Below are 22,039 nucleotides of genomic sequence, written 5' to 3'. Positions count from 1 at the left end.
CACACCTATTCCCACGGGGAGGCTGTTTTAAAATAAAAACAAGTAATTGATTTTCTTTTTACTTTTCAAATGATCTGGCTACTCCTGCTGCAGAGCTGCTGAACCAGAAAAACAGCTTCACAGTAAAAAGTACTTGTGCTTTTCTCTTTTGCAAAATAGCTTCTTCCTAGCCCCTATCGAGCCCCAATTCATTGTGATTTTTTTTTTAAATGATATCTGAAGTAGGATGCCACAATATTTTTTAGACTGCTTAGGGTTTTTGCTTTTGTAAGGGAGTTCTTTTTGAGTTATTATTTGAGTTGTTATCTTTTAAAAAAATGCTACTTGATTTTCAACTAGTCTGTCTGCTGTAGTTGAAAGCCTTTTTTAAGGCTTTGAATGTGAGTATTGAGTCCCTTCTTGTCAGCAGTGTGTATTTCTGTAGATCTTTCAGTCAGTACATTATGGCTGCATGTGTGGTTTACACAGCTTCAGCAAGCAGTGTTAAGTGAGGTTACTTCCCCTTGCTTTTCTAGTACTCTTGGTTTGTGGAACTGATTACCACACTGGGATTAAACATATATTTGTAATTGTATCTTATTTAGTTTGAGAACACTTGAGTGTCATTAGAGTTGTTAAAGTGGCAAGATACACATAATATATATACTTGGGTTTTCTTTGTTTTTAGTTACTGGGTTAATTCAGTATTAGCAAAGAAAGTTGGTTTTGTGGTTAAAGCATAGGGATTCTGAACATTTGGTTTCCTTTTTAAACTTTGCCACATGTTTCCACATGAGATTTTGGTCATGTCACTTAACTTTTCCCTTGGAGTTTTCTGTGTCACCTCTCCCTGCCTTCCAAAGATAATGCATTGGTGGTGTCTGACATGCTATACAGAAATACAAAAAAGGAGCAAACTATTCATCTCTTGATTACTACAAGTGATGAACAGCCCTTTTCTATGACATGAATGGGACATGAAGATAATAATATCAGTTTTCAACACAATGCAATTCCTGTTTGCTTGCTTATTTTTAGTAGAAAATATTTTTTAGGTTTCTTATTTAGTGGTGTTCTTTAATGGATATTCCATGAAAAGTAAATTAGATTTGCAAATACTATTTTCAGAGAAAAAGGAAAAGGTTTCATTACCTACTAATAAGTGTTTTTTGTTTACCTAAAAAAGTGTGGAGAAAGATATAAAACATCTTGCCTTCAGTATATAAATCACTTGGGAACTGTTAATGACTATCATGAGACCAAATGGGAGTCATAGCCTTCCAAGGCATTTTGTCCTAAACCCCGCTGAAGTTCCAGTGAGTAAAGTAACAGGCTAGATGGACACAAACTGTGATCCCAATTTGCTGTTTCATGGGTTTGACAATACTCGTTATCTTAGAGACTGTTTTTTAAAGAAAGCAACACAAAACAGACCAACTTCCATAAAACAGCCTACTCTATATGTTCTCAGTGGAGGCTTCTGAGCAGTTTTGAAAGATGACCAGCAAAGAGCAAGACCAGGTTGTACACATGGTGGTCTGAAAATCTGCCCTGTCCACCTGGATTTACAGAAGTGCTGAACATTCAAGAAGTTACTAATTTCTGAAGCCTTTCTGTATTACCCCCTTACAAGTCCAACATTCCTAGTAAAGCTTAGTGGCAGCCCTTTACTCAGTTTTCTTCCAGGCACATATTTTGAAAGTGTGAAACTTTTAGGCAAGTTTCATGAAATCTTTTTGCAAAAGTGGTTTGGGCTGTAAGGTGGGTGGTTATGATGAAGAAATTATTGTAAGGCTTTTCCTACTAGTAAACTTCAAAGGATCAGCCTCAAAGTATCGAATGCTGTTTTTCTTCATCAGCAACAGAGATCTATGCTACCCTGGAAGCCTCGGAAGTATGTCCAGGTTATCTAAACAGTAGTTCTTAAGCACAAATTTGATGGAGTTGTTAATGTCTCTTCAGGTTTGCTGAGCAGATGCAAGTTCTGCATTACAGGTTTTGTTATCCCAAATCTTGAGCATTTGCGAGTGCTGACTCCAATAGACCTTTGGTTAGCAAATTTATTTATCAAATGTGGTATTTTTATGTGGCTCTGTTGTATACAATGCTGTACATTTTGAATGTTTCATTATAACAATAATCAGATAAGAGGTTTTTTCAATCAAAATGTAATCAATGCCTAGTCTGAGTTTCCAACTGAGAGTAAAATCTAACTGTCTGGCATATTTCTTGTATGCTTATGCTATGTATATCATTGGATATAAGGCAGCACTGATTTTTGAGGAAAAAATTATGGCTATCTGTCTGCAAAAGACAATGAATTCATCATCTGGTAAACTTTTGCCCTTGACTGATGAATTGCAGCTTTCAGCATTGCTTGCTTTGGTGTTTTACATATGCTGCACTGTGGATCACAAGTTTCCTCATCCTGCCTGAAAGGCACTTAGATTGACAAATGCAGTCACTGTGACATATCCTGTTGCTATCTATAAGTGCTAAGGATTCCAAGATAAATTTGGGTTATGCATGTCAATACCACCCAGCTGTTTCCTCTACGACCTTCACTCTCACCACACCTGATTGTTTGAGACTTTTGACACTTGTGTTGGCTTTCTCACACAAGTGCCCTTGCCAAGACTGGTTAGGAATACAGCTGCAAACATCAGTTCTCTTTTCCCTAGATCTCTCTCCCATCTCACATGATCTTTTTGCACTTGCAACATTTTATAACAGCACATTTTGTTGCACTTTGTTATTTTCTTTTTTGGGGACATGATGAAGTTTGAAGTTTGAAGTTTAATAAGAGTGATGTTATTATTTTAATAAAAGCCGTGGTTGAAAAAGTTTGAGGTGATTAACTTTTTTCTAACTTGGATAGAACTTAGTCAAGCCTAGGAAAGCAAATAGTAAGTTGCTAATGATTTAAATTATTCTGTGTGTAGTTTATTCAAATGCACTTTTGTTCAAAATTTTCATTATTTGTTTTTTTGTACCTGGGTCACATACAACAGGTCCATCTGCTTTCTTGCTAAATCCACTAATGTTTAAGCTGACTGCATGAACACTTTATGATGTGAATAGTCATGCAAAATATTTGAACACAAGTATTCATCACACATTCTTTTTCCCTGAATATATCATATAGACAAAAGTTTATTCCTATATATGTACACAGGAATGGAATTCAGCTGCTGGATTCATGAGGTGAAATGCTGGCTTTCTTTGGAGCAGATGGAGTATTGCTGTTCAGTTGGACCATAGTATGTTTTTATGCAAAACCATATCTGAAAACACCACTGTATTTTCTAATATTTTTCTAACTGTGGGTACAGTATTTATTTGTACTTCTGTACTGTCACTTTTATATTGCTTGCTAAACAACCATCAGATCATGCTAGGCTGCTTTGCGATACTGTTCTAGTTGTAGAATGTGCTATTAAACAGCAACAAAATGAAAAAAAATCCACTGATACTGCAGAAAGGTAAATGAAACAATGGAACTATAGTAATGAAGAAAGAATTTATTTGCAAAACCAACTTATTTTGGTCACTAAATGATAATTCTACACTATATGTATTATCTTAAGTGTGGGTGTTGATAGGCTAGGGCCAGACTCTTTTCAATAGTGCCCAGCGACAGGACAAGGGTCAATGAGAACAAACTGAAGCACAGGGATTTCCACTGAATTTGAGGAAAAACTTCTTTAGTTCGAGGGTAGCAGAGCACTGGAACAGGCTGTCCAGAGAAGTTGTGGAGTCTTCTTTTCTGGAGATATTCAAACCTGCCTGGACACAATCTTGTGCAACATGCTCTAGATGAACCTGCTTTAGTAGGGGGATTGGACTACAGGATCTTCTGAGGTGCCTCCAAACCTTCAACCCTTCTGTGAGTCTATGATATTGACCCCCACAAAAATGCCAGTGGCAATAGTGTTTTACTCCAGGTCACCTGAAAATGTGATTGACTTCAGCTACCTTCACACATTTGATGGTGTAGTCAAAAGTGCATTGCCATGAATCCACTCCAGCACAAAGCTGAGCAGCTACTGGGAGTCAGAACACCTGCTAGGCAAACTGGTCTTCTGCTCTGGCTTCCTGGGGCTACTCCTTGCAGTGCTCTGCTTTATGTTCCCAGGGTTTTCCTCCCATCATCAAACTTTCTTCTTTCAAGATAACTGCAGCATCATTTATTCTTCCAGTCTGAATTTTCTGTGAGCTAAATCTGATACAGTAATTGTAATGTTTTGTTTGTATGACTTGGATGATAAGATTTTAACCTTCTTTCCTGAGTTAATTCATTCCTTTACTGTCATATAATTTGCTTTCTGCTTTTCTTTTTTTGTTTGTTTTTGTTTGTTTCTTTTTTTGTTGTTGTTGTTTTTCCCCCGGTTTCTCTTCATTTGTGCTATCTGTCTGCAGCTGTCTGCTTTATCTGTTTCTTCCTTCCTGTTGGCAGAAATCTTTACAGGCTTCTGAATATGACTTACATTTTTCTGTATCCCCTAATCAAGTCTTCCTGTCATGCCTGCAGCATTTGTCATATTGCTGTTAATTATCAGAAAGTGCTAGTCAGCCTCCCCAGCTGATCCAGTACACATACATAAATGTAAAACTTCTCTGGATACTTCAATTTCGGGGACTTATATAGAGGAGTCCAGCCCCACCAAGTTCATCATTAAACAATGTAATTTTGCTACAGGAAGATCTTAGAGGAGCTCAGGAAATGGATTTGCTGCAAGACCTTTTGGAAGAAATGACAAAGAATACTATGTGTCCACCTGAGGAAAGAGGCACAACCAGCTGCTTCTGTAGAGCACAGAAATCTGAACAGTTAATCTGGGGAAGCAGTCTGTAAATCAGCAGAACAGACAAGGATAGATGTGTGCTATTTGGGGACCATGTCCAACAGAGAATGGAGTCACTAGCACTTAGTTGTACCAAGTGAACATTATTAAAGTAGCCTAAAATGAATGTCACAAAACTAAGCTAAATACTTTGATCTGATTAGTCAAAAGCACATACTGGTGCTGTTAAAGTGATTCTTGACATCCATTCTGTTTAGTGTCATTCTTAGTGTCAGGACTCCTAGTGTCATTCAGCCAGACCTTTTGAAGTAGGACATTAAAAAGAGTATGGAAACCTCCCATTTTCCCCTCATCAATTATAAACAGTGTGTCAGTGATGTGGTAACTCCTGCCCATTGCTAGACACTTGGAGAATGGCTAGGCTTCTCAATACAGACAGATCTCAAGACAAATATTTTTGCATTTCATACATAGATGGAGCTCATGCTCACATCAACAGGAGTACTGTGCACATTGGAAACCCAGGTGTTCTGTAAATGACTTCCATATCTTGATCTTTCCTCAGCTAACCCTTCCACACAATTTACTTAGGTTCTGTGTGACCCTTTTCCACCATTCCCCAAATCTCTCTGAAGGAAGGCATCTGTTGCAATCCCACATCTCTTTGACCTTTCAATTTCCTGGATACCTTTTTGTCTGGTCTCTCAGAGCTAAGCTCCACTGAGTTTCTTGACACACTGAATCTAGGGAACATAAATAAATGAATTTATTTCCCCATTTTGTCATACCCTTCCTTTTCTCGGCGCTAGTGCATTGGAGATGCCTGCCATATGGGTTGGCAAGAAAGGAGGCTGCTCATTGTGCCAACTGTTTCATTTAAAGCACCACAGCCAAGGCAACAAAAAGGGCAGCAGAAGCAGCCAGAAACCGCCTATCTTCTCCCCATAGTGACCGCTAGTGATGGGAAGCCAGCATTGTTTCAAAAGCGCTGAACTAGCTGCCAGAAATTTCAGTCAGCACTGTGGACACCTGGGACTGTGTGTGTTTAAAATTCACACAGCCCCAGTGAAGCCAGGACAGTTGGCAGGAGTTCAGATTGTCAGCAATTTCAGCTTCTTGCCTTGTGCTTTGAATTATTTCTTTATCAAACAGATAACTATATCTTTAATGTGCTTAATGTGTCCAGCGCCATCTGTCTACGCTATATTATAACTGATTTTAGAGCTTCATCTTGTATGAGCTTGGAATAAACTTCACTATTATATGTTTATTGTCTAATTGTCTGTATCAAGCACATTTTCCCCTAGTTGAGATAAATGCGAAGTAACACAGCATCAACTCTCAAAGCTTTTTTATTTGTGAACAAATTGTATTGAGTGTAGGTGGAAAGATGCTTTCTGTTTGTAATTTGTGATTGGGATCATGGATAGGAGGGTATTGACCAACCTGAGCTTAAGACCTCTGCATAATTTTCTACTCCTTTCATTTTATTTCTCTCACAAAATAAGAACTCAACATATTTCATATTAATTTTTGCATTGTGAGCTGGTATTACACATCAGCAGAAAACAATCACACTTACTCTTTGTTTTGCATTTGTGCCTAGGAAAGCTACTTGGTGATTTCTTGGCCAAACAACTTTTCAATATAAAATTCTTTCCTCAAAAATGGGTGTCTGAATGTTGATGCACTGTGGATGCACCAGCAGAGCTGAAGCAACCCAGCCACATTTTCTTGGTGTTACACCCTTGCAACCCCTTCATAATGGTAATCTGTTCTCCATAACCATAAATGATGATAAGTGGTCTCCATCTTTAGATAAAAATAATGGGCTTATATTATACCCCATGAGGTTTTAGTTAGGCTTTAGTAAAACTTCCCAGCAGTAACAGTAGTTAAACAGAGGAACATTTTGCCACAGAAGGTGTAGTATCTCCATTACTGGAGAAACAAACATGTACATGTGCCCTTCATATCATTACTAGCACTGATCCTTCCTGGTGCAAAGGACTCAATTGACAGTCTTGATGGTCTTCTCATTCTCTTTTCTCATATCTTGATTCAACTAGGACTGAGTGCAGGTCTGTGGTAATGAAACCATGCTTCCCTGGAAACCTGAGCTTACAGTCCTGTAGTCCACTGTGCTATGGAGATATAAGGACTCTCTTTGGAGACAGAGTTTCTTCCTTAGAAAAAGTGCTGTTGTGTGCTATGTGTCTGTCCAGAGGCATTGCACTGAAATATTGCAGTTCCAGTTAACTTTCCCAAAAGCACAGGTAGGATATTCTTGGAGACCAGACAACTAGTTGCTGGCTTGGAAGCACTCATTCCCTTGGCGTATAAGTATTGGAGTGTCCTCCTGCCTCAAGGTCCAGTGAGATCTGACAGTGGAGTGACTCTCAGGTACTCAGTTATTTGTTCTCTAACAAGGAACATAGAAAACCTATGAACTTAAAAATCCTTAATTAAAAATCCCTGCAGAAGAACTGCAGTGAGTGTTTCATCTAGTTGCATTTTGTAGGGGCTCCCTAGAAGATAGGAGCATCCCAATGCACTCAGCAGAGTGAGGGGTACCACTAAGATTAGGGAGTTTGGTTCCACTGAGAAACATTTCTTCCCTCAATTAAAAAAACATGATAATGCCCTTTCTGTGGATTTTTTTCTGTTTTTCAACCAGACCTTGATCCTAGAAATTTTTACTAGATTGATGCTTTATCACGACGTAGTGTGCATGTGCACATAAGTTAGTCACAGCCCTACAGAACATATGGCTGTATTACACAGAGTGTAGGAGAAAGGGAAGAATATTATCCCCATAGTGCAGAGGGAGGGTAGAGATCAAAGGGAAAATGGATGATTTTCCCACACTCAGGCTGGGACTTTGTGGCAGGACTGGGAATTTCAAGACATATATATCTTGAGCTGTAATCTCCACATCGTAACCACAAGCCTATCCTTTTTCTTTACTAAGGGATCAGTTAAGAATGAAACATCCAAACAATGAGTTATTTTTTGTGCTTGCTTCATAAGGACAGTTTGGGCTTTATCTTCATTTTAATGTCAATGGCTAGCATCAGTGTGGGCCCAGCTCTGATCTGTAGGTAGAATTCTGTTCCAGGAGCCACATTCTTTTGATTCTGATGTGTCCAATCAGCATAGACTCTGACACAATTTATTAAAGATGTGTAATACATTGTGCCCTTTGTGGAGCAATATAACACTCATCAAAGGCCCTGTGTGTAATGCTTTTGATAGGTTTTTCACTTATTAAATTTGATGTGGAAAATCTAAATAGTTATGAAATAAAAGCAGGAGTCTTTTGAAGAGAGATGGCTTTTTTGGTCCTACTTTCTGCCTTTGGATATGCTGTTTAGCTTCTTTGTAGCAGAAACTCTTGTATTTAGAAAATAATAAGGGCATCAATTACAAATGAGAACTGCTAATTTTTTTAATCATGTGTTTATTCTAGTCTAGGTCCACTTGCCCTTTTTCTCTAGCATACTAGACTATTTTTTGAGTTGCATAGTTTTTCTTGCACTTGCATACAGGGCACAAAAAGAGTTGTTCATTTAAAGCAGCACTGTGTTTCACTATGACCTGATTCACAGGATGTGGTCTTGGAGGAAGCCCATGCCTTAGCAATAGCCTTTTGACCAGTGAGGGTGTTTGGGGGTTAAGCTGAAAAAGGAGGAGGCATATATCTATTCTCAAACCTACTAGTGGGCTATTTTGTGTGAATCTTCACTTGCCCACAATGTTTTTAAGGTCATAAACCTTTCTTTTTTGTTTTTACTGGCAAGAGGAGGTTGGCTGAAAGATAGCATAACTTCTTTAAAATTCAGAAAAGGAATGCAGAGTGTTTTGTCTGGTAAATGTGAAGGAGTAATTCCCCTGTGTAAGATGTGCAGATTTCTGATGGCTCTTGTGTGTGTTCTCTGTAAACCAAGCTGAGAGAATTTGGAAAATAAGCAAATCAAAAGGACACATAATTTTGAAGTGGTTAGGTCTGGATCATAGTATTTCTGTATAGCACCTTCTGAGAAGGTGCCAGCCACTAAATGTCTATACTGACTGCATAAAACGTAAGAGAACTTGACCAAGTATAATATTAGTATTGTCCTGATCTACTTTCAGCATGTCATTTGGTCTGACTTATTGTTTTAGTTGTATTTATTTTCCTCCTTTGCTGCTCTGCCCTTCTGATCTTAATTCAGCAGATAGCATTTCATCCTTCAATCATAGAATCAGCTGGGTTGGAAGGGACCTCCAAGATCATCAAGTCCAACCCTTGATCCACCACCACCGTGGTTACTAGACCACGGCACTAAGTGCCACATCCAATCTCATCTTAAAAACCTCCAGGGACAGAGAATCCATCACTTCCCTGGGCAGCCCCTTCCAATATATCTCTCAACAGTTGATCAAAATATTTTGTTCAGGTAAAGCTCTCCAATTGCAGCAAATTTGAAGACAAATTGGAACAAAAATAGATGTTGAGCTCTCTCTTGCATTTTCCATTTCAAAATACCTCCCTTTGACAGTTTTAACACCTGGCTTTGTACCTTGTTGATGCTGTGTTAAGCTCCAAAAGATTTGGCAGTGAAAGCTTCCTGTTGTGCATCAGGATTTGAATCACAGGGCATGTGTAAAACCATCACATCTTAGTCATCAGAGCAGTTGTGCACAGAAAGATGACTCCCTAGCAAGTGTTGTAAAGCATTTGACCACTTTCATTAATCACGAAAGTCTGCACAACTCATACATGATTTGGGGTGAGTAAGACGTAAGTCAGGGTTCAGGATTTTTACTCAGCACTACAACAATGAGATTTCCTGGCAGCACTTCTACTCAGTAAACAAGTAGGTTTCTTTCCTTTGAGAGTATTTTTGTTTTGGCTTGGTGTTTTTTTTTTTTTTTTTTTTTTTTGTAAGCTGTCTCTGTAGTGGAAATAAATAGGCATAAAATAAGAATGTGAAATAACAAATAAAAGTTCAAAAGGAGTTTAGAAATTTCCTCAGCTGAGCAGTCTGCCTGCTTTAGTCATTTCTGGCCAGCTCACCAGCCATAGACAGAGTGCTGGAAGGAAGAGCTGAAGAAATCTGTTTCTTATGAGGGAGCAGCAAAAACATGAAAGCTTGAGAGCTGCAGATTCAGATTTGCTTTTGAAATGCTTCTGAGAGTAAGGCCTAGCGACTCACATGGGAATTCACAACCTAATTTCACTTCTGATTGCTGTCAAGTACCTACTTGAACTCAGCTCATATGTGAAATGGTAACAGTGCCATTTTTTTAGAGTGAATTTGTTTCTTGTCTATTATTGGATTTATATTTTCTTTAATACTGAAGAAATAATCAGCTACTTTTTAAAGTGTTGTTGAAGTTATTTTGAATTACCATAGAAAAACTGATTTTTTTTAACCAAATCAGTTACTGATGTTATCAGCTTCCTCTCTGTCATATTAATAACACATCTATTCTTTTTTATTTTTTTTTACTTGTAATAAGAAGACTCAAGTAGAAAGCTCTTTATATACAACGTGCAATTTTTCCTGTAGAAATCTGTGATCCTGACAAAGGTAAGGAGAGAATAACAGTGTCTTTGCTGTTTTCTTTACCTCACTGCAATATCACTCTGAAGACTGGTATGGCTCTGTATTATTAGTTGAAACCTAAGAAGTAGGTTGCTTCACAAAGAAACTATTGTAGTGATTGACAGTCAAATACTCTGTTCATAGGTGATACCATCTCTAGATGTGGGGTTTTTTTTAAATACAGTCTAAATTGCAAAACTTTCAGATATGGACTTTCAGATATGGACACTCTTAAGCAAGAACAGGGTTTCTTCAGCTGGGTGTCAATAATGGGTTGGTGGTTGTATCACTGAGGAGCAAGAGCAAAGCAGCTCTCTCCATCTATGACAGCTGTGTCAGTCACAGCCTTAAAGAGTTTATAAGATAAGCTATTAGCACAAGGGAGTGGAGAATAAAAGAAAAACGTGTGGAAATGACAACAAGGGTTTCTTCCAAGGGCCCCACCAAGTCAGTGAAGGATTTTTTCAGAGATATTCTGCCTTATTTGTGGATATGATGTAGATGTAGATACAGATGTAGAGTCATGAGGGAAGATGAATAAGTGAATCAAATTAAGTTTCAGAAAAGGGAGCATACAAAACTGAGGATGTTGAGAACTGGTGTGTCAACCTAAATAGTGTCATTCAAAAAAATTACTTAGAGGAGATTTGACAAAAGAAAAATACAGGAAATTCAGATCAGCAAAATCGATACTAGATAACTCAGACTCCCTAAAAGCAAGGTGATTATGGACATATTTGCATCTATGGAAAATTTTATCGATTTTCTCCTGGACATTTAATGATCTCATTTAATTCAGGCAAAGTTGTAAGATCTCATTGTGAAATACTTACATAAATGCCAACAAAGGCAGAGTGATAGTGATCATATTTCAGTCTAAAGGGAAAAAGTTTCCTTCACTTCTTATTAAAAATTTCATCTTGGGTGACAATAGAGTCAGTATTTTCAACAATAATTTTCACTCAGATGTATACGTATCTTTAAAGGTCTCAGCAGCCCTTGCACAGAGTAACACAAGATTCACAATACTGTTTCAACATAAACTAGTTATTTTGTCCTAATTGATTAGATAGAAATATTTTGTGTCTTTATCAAACCATAAATCATTGGCTTATCCAAAAATTGGACTTTTGTAAGGTGAAGGTGGACATTGGTTCATGCTATATTCACAAGTCTGTATCTGTAATTTAGTCCGTTTCTCACAAAATTCTGCATCAATGCAGTAGCTAAGCTGAACTGAAGGCAGAGTGGAGGCTTTTTACAATGTACAAATACTAACACCATAGGAGAGCAAAAAACCATTTTGGATCATTTGGGAAAAGTTTGGGGTATCACTTCATGTAGATACACTATGAGACAAAGTATAGTGAACTGGTAATTCCTGAGCTGCTGTCCTTGTCTTGGTAAGACCTGTGTGGGTTTATCATTAGCTGTGTGATTATACAGCTTTTTTTTTTGGAAACATTTTAACAAAAATATACAAATATACACTTAGATACAAAAGAAATTTTCAGTGTAACAGCTGTCTTCTCTATTACCTTTGGTTTTCTTATTTCAATTTATGTAGACTTTTGATGCAATTCCAAGTTGATATTTAAGGTCTGTGTAAGGCAACATTACTACACAGTGTTTTTTCTTTTGTCAGATTGACCTAGTGCCTAGTGTCTTCTTTTGAGTGTAGTTTGGAGGTTTTGCCCTGAACAGTTAGTTAAGCTCTTCAGAACGGCTATTTAACTCGTGATTTTTGTGCTCATGGCCTAATTTCATTCTGCAACTGCTCTTAGGATACTTTCAAATGTATTACATTGTGACAAGGATTGCTATGCCCTAAGATTTTTGGAACAGGAGCGTACAGCTTGGAGAATACTGAAAATGTGAAAACAGCTTGGTACGGCTCCTCTAAAGCCACCAAGAGATTTCATTTTTTTTAGCACATAGATACTAAACGTAGCCTTATCATTTTGGCATCAATAGTGCATCCCATGTATAGTGAAACCACTATAAATATTTAGTTTATTGTGCCTGTTAAAGATAGAGATGGATATGTGTGCTCATATAAGGTACCTCTTAACATTTTCTATATATTTACAGAAGTTTAAAGTATAGTCAATAAAATACTTTGTGAATAATGTGGAAGGTGACCATGTGTTTGTCAGTGTATCCACAGCAGTCTTAGAAGCAGCTCAGCAGCCCACATCCCCAGTGACAGGACGCGGACTGGCAGGCAGTGTTATAGTCTGTCCCTCCACTGTCCCTTTCTCAGGCTGCATTGCCTCCTCCAGTTCCTCTGGCATGTGAATCTCTCTCAGAAACACTGAGGAGACTGATGCAGAGATGGTAAATAAATTGTTTAAGTTATTGCGGAGTTTCCAAACAGACTTAGTTCTGTTACCTTGTATTTGTATGCTTCTGCAGCTCTCTCCTTTCATCATATCCCTGATGTCCTTTAAGGGAGATGTCCGTGGTTCGATCCATCACTTCAGATACTTAATTCCAGAAACATGATAAAATCAGCCTTCTGAAATCAGAGCTTGCTGTGTTCTTTAATTCAGTGGGAGCTTCTTTGTTTGCTCACTGGAGTAAGAGTATCATCCCGTTTCATTGTGGTTAGACAATTCCTAACCTCTTACATTATCACAAGATAAGATTTAAAGAAAAAAAAAGAAATTCTACTTCTTTGTAGAAAATGTTCAGAATGAATTGTTTTATGAAAGCTGAGCTTGTTACAGAAAAAAATAAAATGCTTTCCATCTACTATTTTTTTTTGTAGCCTGTCTGTTTAGATGACTTATGGAATTCAGTTAATTAAAAAACACCCAAATATTTAGGTTGTGCTTGCTGCTGAAATATTTGAGCATAGATATTTATTATAAGTAATACTGTGTTGTGTTTTTGAATAAAAATTTAAGAACTATGATTGGCATGTCACTGCTTTTTATTTCCTTCTATGGTACAGTATGCAGTTCATGTCCATTTTATGCACTGTATAGCCAAACTTGAGCATGCACAAACAGTATGAGGAAAGGGTACTCAATCTGACTGCATGAAAACTCTGAGGAAATACTGATAAGTAAAACAGCTCATAAATTCTGCATAGAGAATTGTTAGCATTCATGGCTCCAAAGATTAAAACTGAGGCTCCTTTTGTCCCACCCTCAAATGACTTTTGGCAGTAGAAAAGTGCTCAGTAAAAATCCACTCACAGTCTTTATTGCCAATCCATGTCTGCCTTCTCTGTCTTATTCTGCATACCAACAGTCCAGTCTATATAGGACCATTGTTTTGATATGTTGCATTACTGTAATGAAATCTTACTTTTTGAGTTTAGTAATACCTGAGTAGCTGAATGCTGCTAAGTCAGGACTAAGTACATGTGATATATGTTTAGCATGAATAGAAGATATGGAGAGGGGAGAGGGCACAGGGGAGAGGCTGTTTGGGACTGCTTTTTTTTCTGTCTGCAAATAACTTGGAACCAATGGAAAACATCAGGAAAGTTCAAGAGAGTCCTAGCTCTTTTTTTCTGCCTCATAGATCAGTGAAGTCCAGCATCAACATAGAGTAGGAAGCGCAGAAAAAAAGTTGTTTGAGGAAAAGTTTTTAATTCTGTCTTATAATTTTTGCATTTATTGAAAACTGAAGCACTATTAACTATGTCTTTCAGTTTAGGAAAGGGTGGAGGTCTGTGCTGGAATTTGAGATCAGACGACACACAGGTGAGAAGCTAGTGTCCAGGGCAGAAACTGATGCACAGGAAGTTTCACCTGAATATGAGGAAGAACTTCTTTACTTTGCATGTGACCACACACTGTTACAGATTGGCCAGAGAGGTTGTGAAGTCTCCCTCACTAGAGATATTTGGGATCCATCTGGACATAATCCGGTGCCATGTGCTCTAGAATGACCCTACTTGATCAGTGAGGTTGGACCAGATGACCCACTGTGGTCCCTTCCAACCTTACCCATTCTGTGATTATGTGATATTTGCAGAGACCATATAAAGGGCAGTGAAGGTGGTGAAGGGTCTAGAGAGTAAGTCATATGAGGAGCGGCTGAGGAGCATGAGGTTGTTTAGCCTGGAGAGGAGGAGGCTCAAGGGAGACCTTATTGCTCTACAAATACCTGAAAGGAGATTGTAGCCAGGTGGGGGTCAGCCTCTTCTCCCAGGCAACCAGCAACAGGACAGGAGGACATGGCCTCAAGCTGTACCAGTGGAGGTTCAGGCTGGACATCAGGAAGAACTTCATTGATAGGGTGGTTAAACATTGGAAAAAGCTGCCCAGGGAGATGGTGGAGTCACCATTCCTGGAAGTGTTCAAGAAACAAGTTGATGTGGCACTTAGTGCTATGGTTTAGTTGATATGGTGGTGTTAGGTCAAAGGTTGGACTCAATGATCTTGAAGGTCTTTTCTAACCTTAATGATTCTATGATTCTATGAGAGTCTGATCACAGTGGAATTCATCTTACCTCATTAGTTAAAACGTTGATGTCTAGTCTGAGCTAGTTGCTTGGGCTCCTACTCTATCCAGATGGCAGAGATAAATACATCTTGAGGGCAAGTCCTTTCAATTTTCTGAGATGTTTATATAACAGTAGAATGACTCATCCTCTGGCAGTATATGCATCTATTGCTTAATTAAGGGGAGATGAACCATCTAAGTTAAACACCTAATTTTCAGTGTCTGAAATAACTGAGGTGAATCTTACCTGTAGTACAGAATGTCTACTTGTGAAGATATTCTCTTTTCTGGGATTACTACTGTTGTTATCATTATTATTACAGATTGTGCAGCTCTGTTCCAAAGTGCGTTATTTAAATCTTTTGAGGCTACTTTCAAAGCTAGCGGAGACATAGCCCTCATAAGGGTGATGGATCTGGGCATGCCTTTATCAGAGGGACATTCTCTTTTTGATTCTTAAAATAGATTAGTGATATGAAGATACGGAAAGTCCCTGAGAAGTGGTGAGGAGGAGTGATGGGCAAGCAAAGATAATACTTAAAATGAGCCAGTTGCATAGGAAATGGAGATATCTCTGTGAAGAAGATATGTTTCACTTGAATATATTCTCACAGCTTTCTGCTTAGTGCTGCAGAGATTGTAGAGATAGTGAAATAGATCCTGACCCAGAAATACTATAATAAATTAATTTACTGAATGTATGGCAATGCAACTGCATATATACACACATAGGCCTTATATGTGCACACAAGGAGAAATATTTTATGAGTTGATAAGCAATCGACTTGCAAATGTGGGTGTACACACGGATGTACTTGCACATATATTGCAAGTTCTCTACTATTTCAGTAGCGTCTTGCTACAGATGTACACAGCACTTGCATTCAGCTGCCAGCACTCCCTCCTTCTTCACTTGCTGTCACAGCATTTCTGAGGAGAAGGGTGGCATTAATCTAGAAACTACTCATATACTTAAAGAAACAGAATCTGTAAACAAGTAATTCAGCCAGTATAAAAATGAGATGTTCATTAAAGTGTTGTCAAACTTGCAGAGTATTGTATACATCATTTTAGGAAAGTTTTTCTTGAGGAGTACCACCTCCCTCATGTGAATTATTTTTCTTCTTGTCAGGAACTGAATGACATTGCTGCTGTAACAGCTACAGCCACTGCTTATGGGGAAGGATATCATTAAGGAATTTTGATTTCTGCTTAACAACTGGAAATAAATAGGAAGGCTTATAGCAAGTGACAGGGCTACATGCAGCCTTAATCAAGTTGGATGTGTGTTCTGCAAAGGGTGCTGCTCATTGACTGTAGTCACTGTAATCTCTCTGGTAAATCCCACATGAGCTGTAAGCTACTTTGCTTGGCAAACTGTCATGATGCAGAAGTGTTTGGAAAGCATTGGAACTGTCACCTGTCTAACCAGTCTGCTTATTTTCGTTTTGGACATTGTGCTTGCTGTCTTAGCTAGAGGGGATTTGCAGATTGGTGTGAATGTGCCCCACGGATGTTGTGTTGGTCTTGACAATTTGGTTGCTGCCATTTGTATTTCAAACCAGGCCACCCTAAGAACACGATGTAGAGTATATACCAGAGTAAGAAAGAGAAGGCATCAGTCAATTACAATGATATCCCACAAATTAGAAGACAAAAGGTAGCTAAATGCCTGCCATTCAAAAATATCTTAATGCACTTCTTGCATTAAGTGTTCTTGTATTGTACCTGCTTTCACGGTAATTCTTAGTAGTTCAAAATATCTTTTTAGGGAAAAAGAACCTAAATTTTTTAGCTTCATGATAACAAATTTGACAGTGACTCAGAAAAAAAAGTAGCATACTGTAGATAACTTCAATTAAAAAAAATCCTTTATCTTCAACTATGACTTAATAACTATTAAATCCAAGCACTCAAATGAGATTCAGTGATGCTAGATGCTGTACAAGTGGAATACTGATCTAGATTCCATTCTAAAACACTTGTGATGTAAAAACAGTATACTAACTTATTTCTTGTCAACTACTGCAGCAAAAATTGCTCTTTGGAAGGGGCAATGAAAGTCTTATAGACTTTCAGTGCCCTGAGGATGGGGTGAAAACAGTGTGTATGTTTGAGTGAGGACTGGATGAGTGAGGAGCGAGGCCCTGCTTTTGCTCTGAAGACAGTGGAGCAGTGTGAGCAGTTGGATAGATATGTAAGTACTGTGTCTGTCTGAAAGAGCCTGAAGTTAAAGACTAGAAAACTGAACTCAATTCAAAAGAATCAAAGGAAGGATGTTCAGAGAAAAGGACAAAAAATCTTCACAGCTGTCTCTTCTCTTTGGCATGCCCTAATTGCTATGATTGTTTTTTATGCAGTGCTTTGATGATTAGGGGAATCTTTTCTAAACAAAGTACACATTGAGGCTGATACTGCAAAGTTATCTGGAACTGTTTGTATGAAAATGGCTGCAACACAAATGCCACAGTCACTGTATTCACTTGCATGACCAGGATTTTTTCTTTCTCATTGAAAGAGAGCTTTTCTTCCTAACTCCACAGGAGGGGAGAAGCAAAGAAAGCAGAAAATTAATACAGTTTCTCCTATCTTATTTTGTGCTGTGTCTGCGGGTCACTGTGCTTACAACTAGCATGTCCATGTAGCTGACAAGCTTGCAAGGCTCAAACTAATAAAAGGCATGCTAAGGAGAGGTGTGCAGGGAGGCAGGATGGGGACCCTGAGGAGACAGGATGGGGTTGCAGCTACAGAGGATAGGGTTGTACATCCCAGTGCTCAACATAAAAGGTTGACTCACAGTCTCTGCCATGACAAGGTTCATAGACACAGTCTAGCAAGTTTTCTAGTCAGCAAGCACTGAATCCATGTGTATATAATACCCCTCACTTTCTATATTACTACTTAAAGACCTTATGATGGTAATCCTGGAAAATATAGAATAGATATTTGAGAAGGAAATTACAGCTTGATTCTTATCTGATTGTGTATGAGAATTGAAATTCAACAAAGGCAAATACAGGGTCCTGCACCTGGGGAAGAATAACCCCAGGCACCAGCACAGGCTGGGGGCTGACCTGCTGGAAAGCAGCTCTGCAGAGAAGGACATGGGCGTCCTTGTGGACAACAACATGTTCATAAGCCAGCAGAGTGTCTTTGTGGCCAAGAAGGCCAATGGTATCCTGGGGTAGGTTAGAAAGAGCATTGCCAGCATGTCCAGGTGGGTTATCCTGCCCCTCTATTCAGCCCTGGAGAGGCCACATCTGAAGTGCTGTGTCCAGTTCTGGGCTCCTCAGTACAGGAGGGACATGGAGCCCCTGGAGTAGGTGCAGAATAGGGTAAGAAAGATAATTAAGGGACTGGAGCATCTCTCTTACAAGGAAGGTCTGGGAGAGCTGGGCCCGTTCAGCCTCTAAAAGAGACAACTGAGAGGGGACCTCATCAATGTCTATAAGTATCTGAAGGGAGGGTGTCAAGAGGACAAATCCAGGCTCTTCTCAGTGGTGCCAAGCAATGGGGCAAGAGGCAATAGGCAGAAACTGATGCACAGAAAGTTCCACCTGAATATGAGCAAGAACTTCTTTACTGTGCAGGTGACCGTGCACTGGAACAGATTGCACAGAGAGGTTGGGAAATCTCCCTCACTGGAAATATTCAAGAACCATCTGGACACAATCCTGTGGAATCTGCTCTAGGATGACTCTCTGTAGTGGGTTTCTGTGGCTGGGTTTTGGTAGCGGGGAGGGGGGGAGCTATAGGGTAGCTTCTGTTAGAAGCTACTAGAAGCTTCCCCTGTCCTGTGGAGCCAATGCCAGCCGGCTCCAGGATGGACTTCCTGCCAGTGGCCAAGGCCGAGCCAATTAGGAGTAATAGTAACGCCTCTGTGACAACATATTTAAGAAAAGAAGATTGTGGGCAGAAGAAATTCCAGCCAGGGAAGAGCGGAGTGAGAACATGGGAATAACAATGTAGACACCAAGGTCAGTGCAGAAGGAGGGGGAGGAGGTGCTTCAGGCCCAGGAGCTGTGGCCCCCTGCCAACCGTGGTGCAGCCCATGGTGGAGCAGCTGTGCCCCTGCAGCCCATGGAGGACCACTGGGGTGTAGAGACCCACCTGCAGCCCATGGAGGAGCCCATGCTGGAGCAGGTGGATGCATGAAAGAAGCTGTGACTCCATGGGAGGCCCAGGATGGAGCAGGGTCCTGCCAGAGACCTGCAACCCATGGAGAGAGGAGCCCACGCTGGAGCAGGTTTTTCCCGGGTAGGACTTGTGGCGCCTGTGGGGGACCCACTTCGGTACAGCTCATTCATGAAGGACTACACCCCACAGAGGAGTGACCCATGGGACAGCAGTTTGGGAAGAACTGCTGCCTGAGGGATGGACTCACACTGGAGAGGTCCATCAAGGACTGTCTCCCATGGGAGGGACCGCCCACAGGAGCAGGGGAAGGACTCCTCTCTCGAGCAGCAGCAGAAACAACAACTGACCATAATCCCCATTCCCTGTCCCCCTGCACTGCTGGGAGGGAGGAGGGAGAACATGGAAGGAAGAAGGGGTGGGGGGAAGGTGTTTTTTAAGACTGTTTTATTTCTCACTCTTGCTCTTATCCTGTTAGTAATAAATATAAGTACTATCCCTACTTTGAGTCTGTTTTGCCTGTGGAGGTAATCAGTCACTGACCTCTCCCAGCTTATATCTCTACTCATGAATTCTTAGCTGGTTTTTTCCTCTCTCCTCTGTCCAGTTGCAGAGGGAGAGTGAGAGAGCGGCTTTAGTGGGTACCTGATATCTGGCCAGGGTCAACCCGCTTGAGCAGAGAGGTTAGACCAGACTACCCACTATGGTTCTTTCTAACCTTACCCATTTTGTGATTCCGTGAAGAGTAAATACACTCATTTATTTGAGTGTTTTACACTTGTCATCATGGCTAGGCTTTGCGAACAAAGATTTGGGAAGGGCTCTACCCACATTTGTTACAAGCACGCTGGTGGCTAAAAAGGCCAATGCAAGACAGGCATGTCTGGTTGCAAAAGGCACAGCAGAAAGACTCCTTAGGCAGTATATTCTGCAAGGTACTATTCTTTCTGCGTTGTCTTTTCTCCTCAAGAGTGATCCTGCGTGCGTTCTCAAAAACATCGGCAGCGTTAAAGATGGTGTGTCTCCAGACCTCCCGATTGGAGGCCAGAGTAGACCACCAGTTATGTTGATCAATATGGCCAAGGCTGAGATGTTGTTTCAGGGAGTCCTTGTATCTTCTCTTTGGGGCTCCTCTCTTGCAGCAGCCGGTCGCAAGTTCACCATAGAGCAGGATCTTAGGGAGGCGGTGGTCCTTCATCTTTGAGATGTGTCCTGCCCAGCGCAGCTGTGTTCTCAGCAACATGGCCTCAATACTTGTGACTGCTGCTTGTTCTAGAACAGATGTATTAGTCACATAATCTGACCAGTGGATGTTTATGGTTGTGCGGAGACAGCGTTGATGGAAGTGTTCTAGGAGTTGCAGGTGGTGGCAGTAGATGACCCATGATTTGGATCCATATAACAGAGTAGGCAGGACAATGGCTCTGTAAACACTGATCTTTGTACTTTTTTACACTTGTATAGCTGACATAATTAGAGTCACAATCTAACTAAACAATGAGGTAAATATCTTTTGCTAATTCAGCTCTTCCCCTGTTTCTTAAAACAAACAAACAAACAAACAAACAAACAAACAACTCCTATCAAAGGTTTTCTCAGAAACATACTATGAACGATCTTTCAAAATTTAACAATAGAGGAAGGAAAAACCAACCTTTTCTTTTGACTTATTCATTGGCTGGTGTTTATGTGGAATGGTGAAAACTTGGTAAATTTTTGCCAAGTTAAGGAAAGGTGCTGTAAAATGCAGAGTGAAAACTTAGCTCGTGATTTAATCCTAGTGCTGGAACCAACCACTATAGTCTTTGTAGAGGATTATCCTTTCTGACTCCTCATTTACCCTTGCCCAAAGGACCCAGCTTGTGGTCCCATCTCCATTGCCCTGGAAAAAACTAGATGGGGTGGTTTCTGAAGCACCTCAATGAGCTGTTGGTTTGATTGGAGAGTACAACTTGGGAACAGCACCAGATGAGTCATCCTCCATCGCTGCCTGCAGGGACTGAACATTTGCCTTACCCAGCACTTTCAGATATTGTTGGGCTGCTCCTGATGAGTAGAGCTGTGGCAAATGTTACTGACATGGGCTTCCCCATGGGAAGTTCTGATTCTGGAGGGCTATGGATGTTGTCATTTAGAGCAGATTTCCTTTCCTGAGGCTAGTGAAAATTTGTCCAGCAGTATAATCTGTATCTCTGAGGTCCTTAACGTATGGGAAGGTGGCTGACTCCAGTATTTGAAGTTTGAGTCATACCTGACTGGTATGTAAGCACTCATTGGTGCTCTGCTAGATACTGCAGTAGCAGCATCAGTGGTACACTGCTTCCAAAACAGGATACGGTTTCATGTATATTTTTAAAATGCAGTTTGCAAGTATGGACTTACGTGATGATAGCTAAACAAATAGGAGTTTGAGGTTCTACAATGCTCACAAAGTATGTATGATGTTTCTAAAACTGGTTAGCACCTTTTCCCCATTACTCATTCCTATTATTTCAAGTTTTATAATTCTTTAATTAGTGATACATTTTTATGTACAGCATTTTGCCCATGAAAACTGTGAGGGAGTCTGCTTTCTTGTATTTTGACCCTTTTGGTGATCACTTGCTCCGATCTAAATTTCTAACCACGGATGAGCTCACACTTAAGTCTTCATTGAGAGCCTTTTTCTTTTTTTTCCTGACTTCTTCTTTCCATTTGTAAGGTAAGAAGGTAAAATCTATGAGAACTCTCAATTTCCTTCAGCTTTTGTTCAAATTAACCAGCATGTTCAAAAGTTATTAGGTATGGACATGAATGGAATGCAATACCATAGTCCTATTTGCATAAATAGGATTATTAATTATAAATTTATAATCTAGTGTCAGAGAACTGAATGTGTAAGGAGAGAAAAACACACTCTATTTTCCCTCTCCCTCATCATAGGCTATCTTGTCTATGTATGGTATCCCCACTATATATGGAGATGTGAATATATCTGTATAATATTATACATATATATAGTTTCTACAGGTTTTAAAGTTCAGACTTTTTCTATCTTCCTCTCAGCTGCTTTGCTTTTTATTGAATTTC

At 39.7% G+C, this 22,039-nt stretch overlaps 1 protein-coding gene across 10 annotated transcripts in view; it reads left to right on the top strand.

Annotated features, from left to right (window-relative positions):
- NAV3 (neuron navigator 3) overlaps positions 1 to 22,039 on the top strand; it is a 527,200-nt gene that overhangs the window by 271,445 nt on the left and 233,716 nt on the right. The gene's annotated exons all lie outside the window — the stretch shown is intronic.

Source organism: Pseudopipra pipra, chromosome 5, assembly GCF_036250125.1.
Source record: "Pseudopipra pipra isolate bDixPip1 chromosome 5, bDixPip1.hap1, whole genome shotgun sequence".
NCBI classification, from domain to species: Eukaryota; Metazoa; Chordata; class Aves; order Passeriformes; family Pipridae; genus Pseudopipra; species Pseudopipra pipra.
The sequence above is the reverse complement of the archived record's forward strand: the minus strand, read 5'-3'. Positions and strand labels throughout refer to the sequence as shown.